Source organism: Papio anubis, chromosome 8 (assembly GCF_008728515.1).
Source record: "Papio anubis isolate 15944 chromosome 8, Panubis1.0, whole genome shotgun sequence".
Lineage (NCBI taxonomy): Eukaryota > Metazoa > Chordata > Mammalia > Primates > Cercopithecidae > Papio > Papio anubis.
Window position 1 is genome coordinate 5138094 of NC_044983.1, and position 17805 is coordinate 5155898.

Consider the following 17805-nt stretch of genomic DNA (forward strand, 5'->3'; position numbering starts at 1 on the left):
CTTTAAAGTTTAGCCTTGAATGTTTCAAATAAATGTCTTGAGGTGATTCTGATATAAAATCCCACTGCCCCCCCCCCCCCAGCTTATTTAATTGTCTTCTATAAAGGTTATATTTACTTTGACCTGGTCTAGGAACACATGAGGCTGAATAGGAGGTGGTATAAGCAGGAATTGCGGATGAGACCAGAGTTCTCCTTAGTGGAGGCAGCAAGAAGAGGCCTGCAGAAACTTTACCAGGTTTTGCTCTGTGACATCATAATGAAGAGGTGAAAGAAAGTAGAAATGACACAAGGAAGAAAAATCATGAGCAGGAGATAAGAATCAGGCATTCAAGAGAAAATAAGGAAGACAAGGGATTCATTAAAGGTACTTTCAAATTTAAACCCAAAGACAGCAACCTAGGAACATAAGGTATATAAATGATTTTTTTTTTTTTTTTAAAGAAAAGGCATATGGTAGAATAGGAAAAACTTCAGTCCACAGGAGAGATATCCTCTGAAAATATATTCATCACTCATAAGCAAATAAAAAAGAAAGAAATATATCTTTAAAAATAGCAAATTGTTTTAAAATATTCTGGCAAAGTTAGACCACAAGTATTCTCTTATACGCATCTTTTGGAAAGTAACTTGCTAAAATGAATTTGGAAACCTTAAAAATATTTAATACTTCACCCAGATTTATTAAAATCTTAGGACTGTACTCCTACAGTTAGCATTTATTGAGTGCATGACAGTTTTACAAATGTCATACCTTTCCATTCTGTACCATATTAAAATGCAGGAAATATTTTCATCTCCATTCTCTAGACAAAGAAATTCAGGTTTGGTGATGTTTAGTAATTCGGTCGAGCTTAAATAATTTTTAGGTGATAGAATTACAATTGGCTTCAAAGTGCTCATTTTAAATTACCCATTATATATAATGTATTCTAATTTATTTTAAAGGAATATTTTTATGTCAATGTTATGTGTCAGTATAACATTTATTATTGTAAATATTTTTAGAATAAGGATATTCTGAAAGAATGTATAATAATATGAAATTATAAATAACTTACAGTCATACTCCCTATTCACAGGGGATACATTTAAAAACACCCAGTGAATGCCTGAATAGTACTGAACCCAAATAGACCACGTTTGTTCCTGTACATACATGCCTATGATGAAGTTTAATTTGCAAATTGGACACAGTAAGAGACTAATAATAACTAGTAATAAAATAGAACAATTACAACAATGTATGATAATATGGTTTGGCTCTGTGTCCCTACCCAAATGTCAAACTGTAATTCCCAATGTTGGGGGAGGGAACTGTTAAAAAGTGATTGGATCATGGGGGCAGATTTCCCCCTGGCTGTTCTCATGATAGTGAGTGAGTTCTGATGAGATCTGATGGTTTAAAAGTGTGTGGCACTTCCCCCTTTGCTCTCTGTCTCCTGCTCCACCATGTGAAGAAGGTGCTAGTTTCCCCTTCACCCTTCCACCATGATTGTAAACTTCCTGAGGCCTCCTCAGCCACGCTTCCTGTACAGCCTGCGGAACTGTGAGTCAATGACACCTCTTTTCTTCATAAATTACCCAGTCTCAGATAGTTCTTTATAGCAGTTTGAGGACGGACTAATACATACGGTAATCAAAATAATGTGAATATGGTCTCTCTCCAAATGTCTTATTAATCTTGTACTATTGTACTCACCCTTCTTCATGGGATCTGTCAACCTGATAACCTAGATGACAACTGAGTGACTCATGGGCAGGTACAGTCCACAACATGGAGATGCCCAACAAAGGAGTGACTCACAACCCGGTGGCATGGGGCAGGACAGCACGAGATTTTATCAAGCTACTCAGAACAACATGCAACATAAACCTTAAGAATTGTTTATGACATTTTCTATCTAATATTTTCTGACTGAAGTTGACTGTGGGCAACTAAAACTGCTGAAAGCAAAGCCTCAAATAAGGGGACACTGTTCAACAAAAGACCACGTAAATTTATTGGTTTTGGATTATCACAATGTTTTTACAAATAACTTCTATGGCAAAGCAGCTAAAAATGATACAATAATGAACTTTGCTTTAATGTTGTTTTCTCTCATGTCTTTTCAGGGCTTGAAACTCATTCTTTTTAGCACTGAATAATAGTCCATTGCCTGGATATACCACAGTTTATCCATTCACCTCCTGAAGGACATCTTCATTGCTTCCACATTTTGGCAATTATGCATAAAGCTGCTCTGAACATCTGTGTGCAGGTTTTTATGTGGACATAAATTTTCAACTATTTTGGGTAGTCACCAAAAAACATGATGCTGAATCATATGTTAAAGTTTCTTCAGTTGTCTAAGAAACCGAAAACCATCTTCCAAAGTGGCTGCACCATTTTGCCTTCCCGCCAGCAATGAATGAGAGTTTCTGTTGCTCCACGTCCTCTGTGGAGTTTGGTATTGTCAATGTTCTGGATTTTGGCCATTCTAACATGTGTAGCAATATCTTGTTGTATTAATTAGAATTTATGTATGATGTAAAATCATATATCATGACGTAAATGATTTTACATCATATATCATCAGATAAATTTTCATAAGCTTTTCATAAGCTTATCTACAATCTGTATATCTTGTTTGGTTAGCTGTCTATTCACGGCTTTGGTAAATTTTTAATCTGATTTCTTTCTTACTATAATTGCATTTTAAGAGTTATTTGTGTGTTTTGGTAACAGTCCTTTATGAAATGCATCTTTTGCAAATAAGTTTAGATTACAGGTGTGAGCCACCGCACCCAGCCTTAGATATGTTTAAAAATAAAGTTCCATATTTACTATGGTATGTATATATTTGATCACTTAACATGTACAAAACTCCGCCACCATTTTACTTTTAATAACTTTTTTTTTTAATGTCACTGCCAAAGTTGTTGAGTGGTGTCCTCTGACCCCAATTTTCCTTTAATCTGTGTGTGTATGTGTATGTATGTATGTGTGTATGTTTATGTGTGTATTTCTATGTACGTGTGTATATGTGTGTAAGTGTGTGTGTGTGTTATTTGTATGATTTGCATATGATGGTGATTTAGGCTCACATATGTTGCATTACAGCTGAACTAATTGTATAATGTTGACGGGGGAAGAGCTATAGAACTCTATGTATAGTGTATTAAATCTCTGCGTATACAGTAAAATGTTGGAAAACATTACAGCTAATAGGGAGTGATAATTTGTTGATGTTCATATTTCATAAGATTTTATGGCCAATAGTATTTCTAGCATTTCCTCTTCTCTGGGCCAAATATTTTCTATGATGCCATCTAGTTTCTCTTCTTTTCTTTCTGTGTTAAATTTGCGTTATTTTCATTCTAATACATAAATTCAGATAGATTAATATCTTATTTGTTAAATAAAATGATGTTTTGCTTTCTAGTAATAGAAGTGCAATGCTAAGTGATCGCATAGCTCAAAAGCCAATGGTATGTGTTATTTTGAATTGTCTCTATGTAGAGTTCTAAGAGAGATGGTTACTACCAATGAATACCAGATATTACAGAAAGAAAGTAGTTTAATTTTGTGAGATGAATGTATTGAATTGACAGAGACCTTGGCTAATAACAACATTTGTATGGACATATGTATGTTTGATATTAAAATATTGTGAAGTTCCCAGGTATAATAAGTATAATATTTATGATATGATATTCTAAAACTCAAAATTAATCCTTATTCAATTTTTTTTTCACATTGGTTACTCACAAGTTATTCTGTAGCAACAGTCTAACCTACTATACTTTGTAAAAAGTAGGCATACTGTAAGATTTTTATTTGAACTTTTAAAAGTGACCTTTTTAAGGATATGTTTGTGTAGAAATAATGACCACTAAGGATGGGGTCATTAAAATTAAATTGAATAACATAAGATAATATGTAAAATTAAAAATTAAATAACATAAGATACTATTTAAAGCTCAATGGCCTTAACCAGAATTTTCAACTAACGAAAATTCAGGGAAGTAAACATGCTATGGTGCCACTCTCTTTTGTGTTTTGCTGTGAAGTGTTTTTATCATGAGCCTGTCCCTATTGTATCTCAGGCTTTGGTAATTCTCAGAATGGATGGTGTGGTTCAGAAAATGTGATGCATTCAGGCTAAAATGTTAAAGACCTCACTTCACAAACTTACTTTAGAAGATTAAGTGGCTCTAAAAATGCATTTTATTCAAGGTAGTGTCAGCAACCCTTTAAAAGATTGATCTTCAGAGTCCGCTCTCTTCTTCTTTTACACGATGTCAAAAAAATCTCCTATCAGTTTTCCTTTATTTCACTTACAGGTAGTGGGTTATAACTTTCATCCAACCTCTCTGTAAATTTAACAACATTAAGATCAGATAGAATTGTTATGATGGGGTTTTATTTTTATGCCTCCCCACACGGTGCATTAAAGGTGATCTTCACCTTCCCAGAAGACATGGTGTTGGCATCTGCTGTGTCCCATGTCCCCAATGTGGTGCAGGCTGATGCACGCGAGGCCTCCTTCTGGCTTAGTCATTCAAAACAAACAAATGTTACATTAACCCAAATCAACAATACTCAGGGCAATTATCGATGATTAACCACTTTCATCAAGTGTGGAAGGGAGTTAAATCTGCGGAAAGATAACTACTAAAACAAGTCAGTAGAGTAGAAACCGCAAAGAAGTTTGGAGATGTCTGGGTGCTGTGCACTGAAGGCTTTTTAAATTCAGCTCTGGCATTAGCTGGTGTTAGCAAATTAATTCATTTGCAAAATAAAATTGTTTGTGTATAATTCATCTCAATGTTTATACACACAATAGACATACACACATATGAGGATTAAATAATAAAATTATGTAAATACATTCAATAAATGCATTCGATATGGTGTGTGGATTTACACACACATGAAACAGGGGGATGGAAAGGTCACATGAGCTTCACAATAAAGTCTGATATAATAAAAAGAATAATTATCACTAAAATATCAAAATGTTTAAACTCTAGGATAATTTTTATCAAATAAATGTTCCTCTATGGGTTTATTTATTAATACTTCTGTGAGTCATGTCTTAAATTCTACCACTATTCTAGCCTATACATAGGGTAGATATAGAAATACTAAGACATTCATTTAACTAATTAAAATGTGTGCCTACCATATTCTAGAGAATTTCTAGGTATTGAGAGTAGATTATGGAACAAAACACTAATAAATATTTCCCTCTTGGAATCTGCATCCAAATACATTATAATCTAATACACCTAAAATTACTTTTTCATCTTCAAATCAATGCAATCCTTTCATAGACCACACACAGAAAGCCACAGTTTTGACAAACATGTTCCAGGTTCTGAAACGGAGAGCAGGGACAGGTAACATTGACATATTTTGAAGCACAGAGGGCTTGGTGTGAGGTTGGGGTGGAGTCCAAGGTCACTTCTGGAAATTGGGTCCTGTATAAAGGATTGGCCCTCCTAGGAAAGAAGGTTGCAGGAAACTAACTGTACCTGAACCTACAGATTGCAGATGGACAGATTTCACACAACTGGGCTTGGCAAAAGCATCCATCCAACCACGTACCCAGATGTGTGATACTTCTAATGTCCTAGCAAGAAAGAATTCACCAGTGGTCAAAAGATCTACTTTGAACTGCAGCTGTATAGAGGCTGAGGTCATGATTTAAGCATGTATGCTAAAAAAGCAAGAACAGACATGTAACTCACAACATACCAGTTACCCTCTAGGATGGGGGAAGATAATAGTAATAACAGGAACAATAATAATATTGATAATTCTATGAAAAAACTTCAGCTAATAAATTTTATAAATTTGATGAAGTGGACATTTTCATAGAGAAAAAATTAAATTACCAGAAGGATTTTAGAAGGATTAGAAAAGAAGAATACCTTCAAATAATTTAAATATCCCCCTAAAAAAGGACACACCAGATTAAAATACTTTTTCTTCAAAAGGAAGTTTTACCAAAACATTTAAGAACATATAACACTGACTTTATATAAATGAGAAAACAGATCAGGATGATTTTTAAAAGAAGAAAAACTGTGGCAGGATAGTACATGCAAAAAACAAACAAACAAAAAGGAAAATTGAACAGGATCACATACAAATAAAATGTAAAGCAACGATGCAAAAATATCAACTAAAATATTAGTAAATAAGAAACTGGAGGAGCCAAGATGGCCAACTAGATGCAGCCAGGAGGAGCTTCTTCCACCGAGAGACCAGGCCATCAGGAAGACCATCATACTCTGAGCAGATCATCAGAAAGAAGGCATTGAGAATGGACAGAGGGAGAATGCAGACCCTGGGCTGAAAAAGGAGACATGTGAGACCCCTGAATGTGGTTGCTGAGTGCCAGCACTTGTTCCTGGCCCCTGAGGAGCTCCAAGAGAAGGGGAGAGTTAAGTAGGAGTGGCTCACTCTTCCCATGGACTTCCAGAAACTGAGCTACAGGAGACCCCATGACCACTTCAGACATTTGAGCTGGCAGAGATAGCTGCTTAGAGAGTTGGCAGGGACAGGACTTCAGCCTGTGTAAAGCCCAGAGGGTTTAGCATGGGAACAGCTATAGTGGAGCATGGCTAGGGACATACACCCCCTAAGCTATTCACACACTTCTAGGTGGCTTTGGCCTTTGTTGACTGTCAGACTTGGACAGAACAGGGTGATCTTGCCCCGAAGATAGGACAGTCTGATCTGAGCATCCCCTTGTCTGCTGGCCTCTCCCTGAGTCCATGCTTCTCTGTACCCACTTGCAGCACAGACTCAGATGCCCAGCCAGGGCACTTCACAGAAGCCATAGCTCCTTCACTGGCAGAACCCATCTGACTACCAGAGAGCCTCTGCAGATGGGCCCCCATCCACATACACATGCTTGCAGACTCACCAAGCTGCTTTGCTAGTGCATGCACATACACCTCACTACATTGCCACCACCACTGGTGTGTGCCCACATGTGCATATCCCACTGCTTCATCACCACGGCTGCAAGCATGTGCATGGACAGCCTAGAACCACCACTCCACCACCTTCAGTACACACAGACCCAGGTGTTGCAATCCCAATGAAGCACTTTAGCCAGAAACCCCCATCAAAATGTTGCTGTCAGTGGACCAGGAACAACTCAGTCCCTCCAGTGCAGCAGATACTTAACCTCAAGAAACGAGAGAAAAAAAGCCATGTGCTAGGTTTCAGTCCCTCAGTGTTAGAAAATTCAGTCCAGGAGGGCTGAGCTGAGCCTTGGTCCCCTGAAATCATCCATAAATAAAGCCAGCTGACTGAACCCAACTTATAGCACAGTGAAATCCTCAAGGTCATCAAAGATTATACAAGCAAAAAGCCCCATCCAAAGGATAGCAGCTTCAAAGAATAAAGGAACATCAGCCACAAAAATGAGAAAGAACCAGTGCAAGCATGCTAGCAACTCAAAAAGCCAGAGTGTACTGTTACCTCCAAAGGACTGCACTGGCTCCCCAACAATGGTCCTTAACCACACTGAAATGGCTGACAGATAGATACAGAAATTAGAATTTTTTATGGCAATGAAGATCATCAAGATTCAAGAGAAAGTTGAAACCCAATCCAAGGATCAAAGAAATCCAATAAAATGATACAAGAGCTGAACGATAAAATAGCCATTTTAAGAACCAAATTAGTCTAATAAAAAAGAAAAATTTACTACAAGAAGTTCATGAGATAGTTGGAATTGTTGATAGTAGAATAGTCCAAGGTGAGGAAAGAATCTGAGTTCAAAGATTACTTCTTCAAATCAACTCAGACAAAAATAAAGAAAAAAAATGAAAAAGAATGAACAAAACTGCCAAGAAATAGGGGATTATGTAACAAAACCGAACCTATGACTCACTGGTGTCCCTGAAAGAAACAGAGAGAGAGTAAGAAACTTGGAAAGCACATTTGAGGATATTGCCCATGAAAATGTTCCCAACCTCACTAGAGACATTGACATTCAGATTCGGGAAATTCAGATAACCCCTTAAAGATAGTATAAAGATGATCATCTCCAAAACACATAGTCATCAGATGCTCCAAGGTCAAAGTGAAAAAACAAATCAGATCTTTCAGCAGAAAACCTACAAGCCAGAAGAGACTGGGAGCTTATATTCAGCATTCTTAAATAAAATTCCAACCAAGAATTTCATATCCAGCCAAACTATTCTTCTTAAGTGAAGGAGAAACAAAATCCTTTTCAGACAAGCAAATGCTAAGCAAATTCATTACTACCAGACTTGCCTTACAGGAGGTCCTTAAAGGAGTGCTAAACATGGAAACAAGAGACGATTATGACCATTGCTGGCTACCACAAAAATGCACTTAAGTTCACAGACTGTTGACACTATAAAGCAATTACAGAATCAAGACTATGTAACACCCAGCTAACATTATGATGTCAGGATCAAATCCACACATATCAATGTTAACCTTAAATGTAAATGGGTTAAATTCCCCATTTAAAATGCACAAAGTGGCAAGTTGGATAAAGAAGCAAGAACCAAACGTATGCTGTCTTTAAGAGACCCAGTTCACCTGCAATGACACCCATAGGCTCAAAGTAAAGGCTTTGATGAAAATATATCAAGCAAACAGAAAAAAGGAGGAGTTTCTATTATTATTGCAGACAAAATAGACTTTAAACCAACAATGATCAAAAATCACAAACAGTATTACATGGTAATAAAGGGTTCAATTCCACAAGACTTAACCATTTTAAATAAATATGCACCCAACACTGGAACACCTAGATTCATAATACAAGTTCTTAGGGACCTAAAAAGAGACTTTAATAACCACACATAAGAATGGAAGACAACACCCCACTGACAGTATTAGATCATGGAGGCAGAAAACTAACAGATATTCAGGAGCTAACCTTAACATTTAACCAAATAGACCTAAGAGACATCTACAGAAGACTCCACCCCCACAAGAATAGAATATGTATTATTTTCATCTGCACATTGCACATAATTGAAAATCAACCACATGCTCAGCCATAAAGCAATACTCACCAAATTTAAAACAAAAATTATACCAACTACATTCTTGGACCACAGCACAATAAAAATAAAAACCAATATCAAAAAGATCTCTCAAAACCATACTATTCCATGGAAATTAAACAATCAATCCCAAATTTGACAAAAACAAGCAATAGAGAATTTACTATTCAATAAATGGTGCCAGGATAACTGGCTGGCTATATGCAGAAGATTGAACCTGGACCCCTCCCTTATACTGTATAAAGAAATCAACTCAAGATGTATTAAAGACTTAAATGTAAAACTGTAAAACTATAAATGTAAAACTATAAAAAGGCTGAAAGATAACCTAGGAAATATTCTGGACATAGGACCTGGCAAAGATTTTATGATGAAGATGCCAAAAGCCATAGCAACAAACACAAAAATTAACAAGTGGGAACTAATTAAACTAAAGAGCTATTGTACGGCAAAATAAACTATAAACAGCGTGAATAGACACCTACAGAATGGGAAAAAATATCTGCCAATTATGCATCCAACACAGATGTAATAGCCAGAATCTATGAGGAATTTGAACAAATTAACCAGAATAAAACAACCCCATTAAAAGTGAGCAAAGGATATGAACAGACATTTTTCAAAGGAAGACACATGTGACCAATAAGCATATGAAAAAAATGCTTCACATCACTTATTATTAGAGAAATGCAAATCAAAATCACAATGAGATACCATCTTATACCAGTCAAAATGGCTATTATTAAATTAAAACAAAACAGACGCTGGCAAAGTTGCAGAGGAAAGGGAAGATTTATACACTGCTGGTGGAAATATAAATTAGTTCAGCCATTGTGGACAGCACTTTGGTGATTTCTCAAAGAACTCAAGGCAGAATTACTATTCAACTAGGCAATTCCATGATTGGTCATATACCCAAAGGAATATAAACTACTCTGTCATAAAGACACATGCATGCGTATGTTCATTGTAGCAACTCTTCACAATAGCAAAGACATGGAATCAACCTAAATGTCCATCAATGGTGACTGGATAAGGAAAATGTGGTATATTTATACACCACAGAATACTATGCAACCATGAGAAAGAATGAGATTATGTCCCTTGTAGCAACATGGATGGAGCTGGAGGCCATTATCCTAAGCAAACTAATGCAGGAACAGAAAACCAAATACTGCATGTTCTTACTTATAAGTGAGAGCTAAACGTTAAGTACACATGAGCACAAATAAAAACAGACACAGGGGCCTACTTGAGGGTGGAGGGTGAGGGGAGGGTGAAGATCAAAAAACTACCTATTGGGTACTAGGCTTATTACTGAGTGGCAAAATTATTTGTACACCAAACCTCTGTGAAATGTAATTTACCTATACAATAAACCTTCACATGTACCCCAGAACCAAAAATGAAAGTTGGAGAAAATAATAAATAATATAAAGTAAATAAAATAAAATATTGGCACATAAATGCACCAGTATGTATCTAAGTTGAAACTGGACTTCTCCTCTGTGGGGAGGGGTGTGTCTATGTGTGTGTGTGTGTGTGTGTGTGTGTGTGTGTGTGTTCCCAAAACTCTTTGTACAGTTTGAGGCTTTTACAACTTCCAGAGTATAAATTCTACAAACATGAAAATACCCATTTATTTAAAATTTAATTATTTATATTTCTTAATTGTTTGTTATGAGTGATACTTTAATAAAATATATTTGATTCTTTCTTTGTGTATTTTTATTTGGATAATTTGCATTTACCTATCTTCAGGTTCACTGGATTATTCCTCAGCTGGGTCAAGTTTACTAATGAATCTTTCAAAGACATTCTTTATCTCTGCTAGCATACTTTCCATTTATAGCATTTCCAGTTGATTCCTTTAATTTCTCTCTCTCTGTTAAACTTGTATTTTTGTTGATGCATATTGTCTGGAATTTTCACTACAACCTTCAAAAGGTTAATTATTGTTATTTTGAATTCCTGAAGGATAATTCAAACATCTGAAGGACGTTTGGACTTTTTGGGATACATTTTGATAGTATATATTTTGATAGTATACATTTTATATACACATTTTGATAGTATACATTTGATAGTATTCTTCAGACACTATCAAGATGATTAATAGAACTATTCAACTAGGCCTAGTTTTACTGATCATTTTACCTCATGAGTTTTCTTTTTTTTTTTTTTTAATTTTTTCTTCTTTGTGTATCTTGTAGTTTTTGGTTGAAAGTTAGTCATTTTATGAAGGACAATGTAGATGAGGTAATTAACAATTATATCTAGAAATGGGATGTCTGTTCTTCAGCTAGATCTTTTGTTGGAGGTGTAGCATTAATCCGAGTTAGGCGTCAAGTTAGGTTTCAGTTTTCTTGTTGCTGTTGTCATCCTTTAGTGGACTAAAGGTTGCAAATGTCTTCAGTGTTGTCTCGTGTTTAGGGTTTTGCCTCAAGGTTTCTGCTCCATCCTCAGCTTTGGTCCACCCTTGATGCCAGCCCCTGACAGCAGGTCTCTCTCCATGAGCTCGCCCCCTCTCAGTGTTGCTCAGAAGTAACTCACTAATTGACTCGTGTTAGCCCAGTGGGGGCAATGAGAAGTCTCTTTCTACTCCTCTGTCTCAACCTCAAATTTAGGCAAGTGATAGGATTTTGGGACTCAGAGAGAGGCCTTCTCAGTGTTTCTGCCTCTTCCTTGCAAGAGAGATATTTTCACAATCTGACCTCAGGAAGTTTTTGTACCCCTCCCTAGAGGTAGAGGTTGGTTTGTTTGTTTTTATTTTTAAAATTCCCTCTGCCCACATCTACTGGATCTTCATCCATGCTCTGAAGTGACAGAGTGCTTCCCTCCCTCAGCAGTTTAAAGCATTTGTTCCATATAAGAGAAGAAAGAGGATTTATATGTGGTTGCTTACTGTTCCCATAGCAGCTGCTTGTTCCCTCCCTCAGGCCAGGGCCACGACAGAGGCTCCCTCCTGTCTCTCGACCTCTCCCAGGTCTCCTTTGACTCCTGGAAAGGCCTGCAGAGAAAGCCTCTCTGTGGGTATGAATCCCCTGCCGCCTCTCACTCCCACGGACTCTGGGCCCTGCTGTAGCTCCTTCATTGCACAGATTGTATAACAGTAATTAATAGAATAATGCCACTGAGCAAAATAGAAACATAGTGAAGTCTCATTTGTTCCAAATGTTTATGATTTACAGTTTTATTATCAGCAGCAACTGAGAACTGGATTTCAGATTCACTGAATGCAAATTAGGAATAAAGACAAACACTCTACTCTAAATAACCATATCTAAAAACAAATGCTTCACCAGTATTCTAACTGAATGATGTTTGTAAGTAACTCTACACATGTATTTATTCATATTTATGTGTAATATTTCTGCTTTATCTATTTAGGTGTAAGTGCACTGTAAGAAACTGCAGCTGAGCCTTGAACAATGCAGGTTGGAAACACGAGTGTCCACGTTTCTGTGTGTGGGGATGCGAGAATAAAAACTGTTATTCTTTAAATTTCATGCTTCAATTTCATATTATGTACATTAAGTACTATATAAATTTGCCTTTAGGATATCAATATTTAACTTGGGCAATATTATTTCATCTGAATTTATTTGGAAAATACAACTTAGCCATCTGATTATAAACATCAAAAAGATGCCAAATTAGAAAATAGGGAATTATCAGAATTTTTAAATTGACCCACGTACTTTTTTTCTTTTAACTTGTTGTGAGGTTAACTTATATTTAATGTTTACCTTTCAGGCTGGTAAAACGTGTTATTCAAGGTATTATGCAAAAGTTTACATCTTTTGCATATGCGGTCCCCTCAGTCTCAGTTGCAATTACTCTTGACCAAATAAAAACAGACATCACTGATATTGCACACTAAACTACCTTTGCATCATAGATTCTAAGACTGGATTAAAGCCAAAAAGAATTTTTAAGGTTGGAGAAACCCTTTAGTTCATCTTTGGGCTTAGAGAAGGAAAATAAAAACAAGCCTATACTGCATTTAACATCTCTTAAAAATTATGTTTCAGCAGCTTTAAAACTTTTTAGTTATAAAACTTATTACAAAGATTTACTTTGAAATATAATTTACAACCAAATCAATTATAAAATTATAACGTGTGTGTGTGTGTGTGTGTGTGTGTGTGTATACTGGCACTTTAAGACAAGGGGAAATTTTAAAAACAAATTATTTTGAACTTTTAGAATTAGGTCATAGTATAACAAACAGTCCAGGGTCTTACATTTAGCAAATCCATATTAAAATATTGCATTTTTGTAGGATAAAGGCTTTACATATGCTACAAGTTACATCTATTTACACGGCTCTCTCTTCCCTAGGTACTTAAAACTTGCACATTATCCAATTCCCTAAAGCAAGCTTGGCAGGAATGATGAGGGCAGATCACTATCAGAATGGCTCTGCAGTGCTGTGATACAAAAGTGTATTTTGAAAGTTAGTGAGTAGCCATTAAATACTGTTTCTGTAAAACATAATTTTGGTGTATTTGTTGGCAGATACCTATATCCACTGTACCTGAGAAACAGAACCATTGGTGTATTTTATGCTTCATTCAAATAAGTCCCAAGAGCCCTTTTTAACATTACCAATGTACAACATACTAAAATGCAAATATGAAGACAATTTCACATTTTCTTCTGGCAGTGCATCAGGTTGTTGGCGTATTACTGGCTTGGGTTCTAGTACACTAAACTTTCACACAATTAACCTAGTTCTCGATTACCTAGGTCTTGAGACTTAGTTCTCTGATCTTGTATCACTTAGCTAGACGCTTATAATATGATTCACATTCGGACAATCTACTGGCTCATGGATGATAACTTAAATTACTATTTTACCCCAACAATCAATAGAAAAAGTTGATTCCTTTACCCCCTCCCACTCAGATCTAAACTTGAATGGTTTCACTTAAAAGTTACTCAGTTGAGAACACTTAATACCAAGTACTACTATGAATTTAGTTAAAGTTACGCTGATATTACCATTACATGAGTGTACACAATCCATAAACCAATGAGATGAAATCTAATTGTATTTTTACATTAATTAGCAGTTCTACACAAATAGATTAATTCCCTAGTGAATGTCAGACCAATTGACAACTATCTGTAACCATAAAAAAATTTAAACATTAGGACTTTATCTTATACCTGTATTTTAAGTAAGGTTTTAAGTTGAAATGTCATTATTTCTTTATCAGAAGGATTAAACGAAATAGGAACTCAGCAGCTTGGTGGTTTGGGAACAACACTTGGTGATGGTAGCTCAGTAAATGTGGCTCCAGCATAGATCTGCTTAGCTAGAAATTTGAAATATAAGATGAGACCTGATAAGCCAGAGTTCCAATCTTGATTATTTGAAAAATTTTGTTCTTCTTCGCATGGCATGCTATGCAGCTGCCCACAAGCTATAACTATGTCCTTTTTTTTTCTTTTTTTTGAGATGGAATCTTGCTCTGTTGCCCATACTGTAATGCAGTGGCACAATCTCAGCTCACTGCAATCTCCGCCACCAGAGTTCAAGCGATTCTCCTACCTCAGCTTCCTGAGTAGCTGGGATTACAGGTGCCCACCAAAACAACCGGCTGATTTTGCATTTTTAGTTGAGACTGGGTTTCACCACATTGGCCAGGTTGGTCTCGAACTCCTGACTTCAAGTGATCCACCTACTTTGGCCTCCCAAAGTGATGGGATTACAGGCGTGAGCCACCCTGCTCGGCTGCTTCTTTTTTTTTTTTTTTTTTTAGTAAATGATTTTCACCTGGGAATTCTGGTCCTTGGTCTTCGATTAAGCAGTTGTTGGCTCTTACTAACATTTCTAGATTAGGGGGCTAGAATGCCATGCATCTTCAGCTTCTTTTTCACCCGTCAGTCTGCTTTTCAGATTGCAGGATTTCCACTATCTGTTCTCATCCTTGCTGCCAAGCCCAGGATTATAGGTGTTGCTTTCTGATGGACTCCTTTCTTTGTTTCAATACATAAAGTTTTCGTGGGTGGATCTGCTCAGTTCAGCCTAAGAGCTGAGGCCAACATCTGAGCCTTCTCAGCACGTAAGTTTGAGAGAAGTCCTAGTGACTTCAAGCTTGGAACTATGGTGGCAGCAGCTCCCTCTGGACGTCAAAGACATCAAAGTCTCCTTATGTTTCCAGGTGGAGAGGAGGCATGGGTCAAACAAAATCCAGGAGCACCAATGAGCAGCTGATGACCACCCCAGTGTCTGCAACCCCACCTCCTCCTTCTGCCTGTACCTGCCAGGACTCCACTTAAGCAAGGATTTTCTTCTGCCTCTGCCACCCCTGAGACAGCAAGAACCACCTCTCCTCTTCCTTCTCCTCCTCCACCCACTCAGCGTGAAGATGATAAGGATGAAGACCTTTATAATGATCCACTACCACTTAATGAATAGGAAACATATTTTCTTTTCCTTATGATTTTCTTAAAAAGCTTTTCTCTAGCTTACTTCATTTTACAAATACAGTATGTAACCATAACTTACAAAATATGTCTTATGTTATGAGTAAGGCCTCTGGTCAACAGTAGGTTATCAGTACTTAAGTTTTCAGGGAGTCATAAAGTTATAGGCAGGTTTTCAACATCTGACTGCATAGGATCTGACATTCCTTACCCCTGCATTGTTCAAGGGTTAACTGTGTATCTATTGAACTATCCGGATTTCTTTCTTCACATAATTTCCTGCCCTCCTAATGTCTAAAGATTAAGACTGTCTTAGTCTATCTGAGCTGCTACAACAAAATGCCCTAGACTTGTTAATTGATTAAAAAAACAGAAATTTATTGCTCACAGTTCTGAATGCTGGGAATCCTAATATCAAGGTACCAGCAAATTCAGTGTCTAGTGAGGGCTTGCTCTGTTTTTCAAAGAAGGCAACTTCTGCTGCTGCATCCTCAGATAGCAGAAGGGTCAACAGACCTTGCCCCATCCTCCTTTATAAAGGTACTAATTCCATTTGTGAAGGTGGAGCCCCCATGACCTAATCAATTCCTGCCTCTTGATACTGTAACATTGGGTATTAGGTTTCAACACATGAATTTAGGGGGAACACTAACATTCAGACCATAGCAAAGACCAAACATAGATATAATTACGAAGACAAATTGGTCTCAGTAGAAACAACTAAATCTGTAGCTGTTATTCTAGGACCCAGGCATGCACTTTGAATGTTAACATGCTGTATGATAGAGAACTATCAATGTTTGACTTTAAATGGGTTAGGAAGCTGCACAGCATAAACCTGAGGGAATGAAGGCGAACTTCAGCACACAGATCATGGCTGAGGCACTGGCTTTATCAAACACTAGCCCCTGTTTTGATAGTAATTATATGTGTGGTCAATTACCTATACCAATAATCCCCTTTAGTGCAGGAGAAAATAAAAAATTTCAATATTTTATTCCAATCACATACAAACCAAGTTGTTTTTGAATAACATTTTTTAATACAAAGGACAAAAAATAACCCTTTAATTACCATGTTTACATCTCCTTTCTTAGTCCCCCACAGAAAGTAAACATGCTTAAGAGCATCTTGGCAATTACAGCCTGCTTTTCAGACTCTAATTATGAGTGAATCAATCAGTGTGGCTCTTCACTGTGTTATCCCAGTGCTTTAAGCCAGTTTAAAATGTGAATGTTTCCCATAGGTCTGGGTTTATATTTTCCTCATACAGTTATCCTAAATGAGGATAATGAGCAAATAAAAAAATGCACCATTTTCTTATATTTTACCTGGCAGTGACTTTCTCTCGACATTTTTAATGGGTGTCCTTTTATTTACACCCATCACCAATTTCATCTTTGCAGGTAGATAACAGTTACACCTGTCTCCCCGAATGACTTTTAGACATATGCTTCAGTGCCCACAAGGAGACAGAAACTTTCATCTTTTTCTCTGAAAGTTGAAATTTGAAAAATTCAACACTTCTATGTATGATGGTGTCTGCTGTGTCCCAGGGGAGTTATTGATGACCTTGTACCAAGGGAGTACCAATATTTTCCCTGGGATTTAACATGAAGTGTTTGCCTGCTCTTGATTTTCCCATCGAGGAATTAACTTCTCCATGATGTTTAATATCCTATGTTGCCATCTCTACTCTCCTACCAAAAATAAGCCAAGGTTAACAAAACTCCCCTGGACTCTGAGTTTTAAATTGTTTGTTATTATTGGAGGTCAGCTCCACTGGTGAGTTGTAACTTTTATCCTTCTAATTCTTCTAATTCCAGTTGTGTCCCAAATTTACTGATAATCAATGTTGCTGTCCTATTTTTTTTTTTTTTTTTTTTTTTTTTTCTTGAGACGGAGTTTCGCTCTTGTTGCCCAGGCTAGAGTGCAATGGTGCAATCTGGGCTCACATAGCCTCTGCCTCCTGAGTTCAAGCGATTCTCCTGCCTCAGCCTCCCGAGTAGCTGGGATTACAGGCGTGCGCCACCATGCCCGGCTAATTTTGGATTTTTAGTAGAGAAGGGGTTTCTCCATGTTGTTCAGGCTGGTCTCGAACTCTTGACCTCAGGTGATCTGCCCATCTCGGCCTCCCAAAGTGCTGGGATTACAGGTGTAAACCACAGCGCCCGGCCTGCTATACTCTATAAAGACTAATCTATAATTATGAAATCATCATCTCAAATTGCAAAGGGTTGATATTACGATAAAGGCACAATAAATTTCATATTTGGCCAAATGAATAAATTCGCTTATTGAAAATAACCTCTCCAGA

General features: G+C 36.9%; 1 long non-coding RNA gene across 1 annotated transcript; it reads left to right on the top strand.

Moving 5' to 3' along the window:
- Nucleotides 1–267: 267 nt before the first annotated feature.
- On the top strand, nt 268–17311 carry LOC103886591. Its single transcript, XR_650321.4, has 6 exons — nt 268–366; nt 2115–2260; nt 3425–3470; nt 12441–12487; nt 13395–13509; nt 15224–17311. It is a non-coding gene; the product is annotated as an uncharacterized LOC103886591 (long non-coding RNA).
- The last annotated feature ends 494 nt before the right edge of the window (nt 17312–17805 follow it).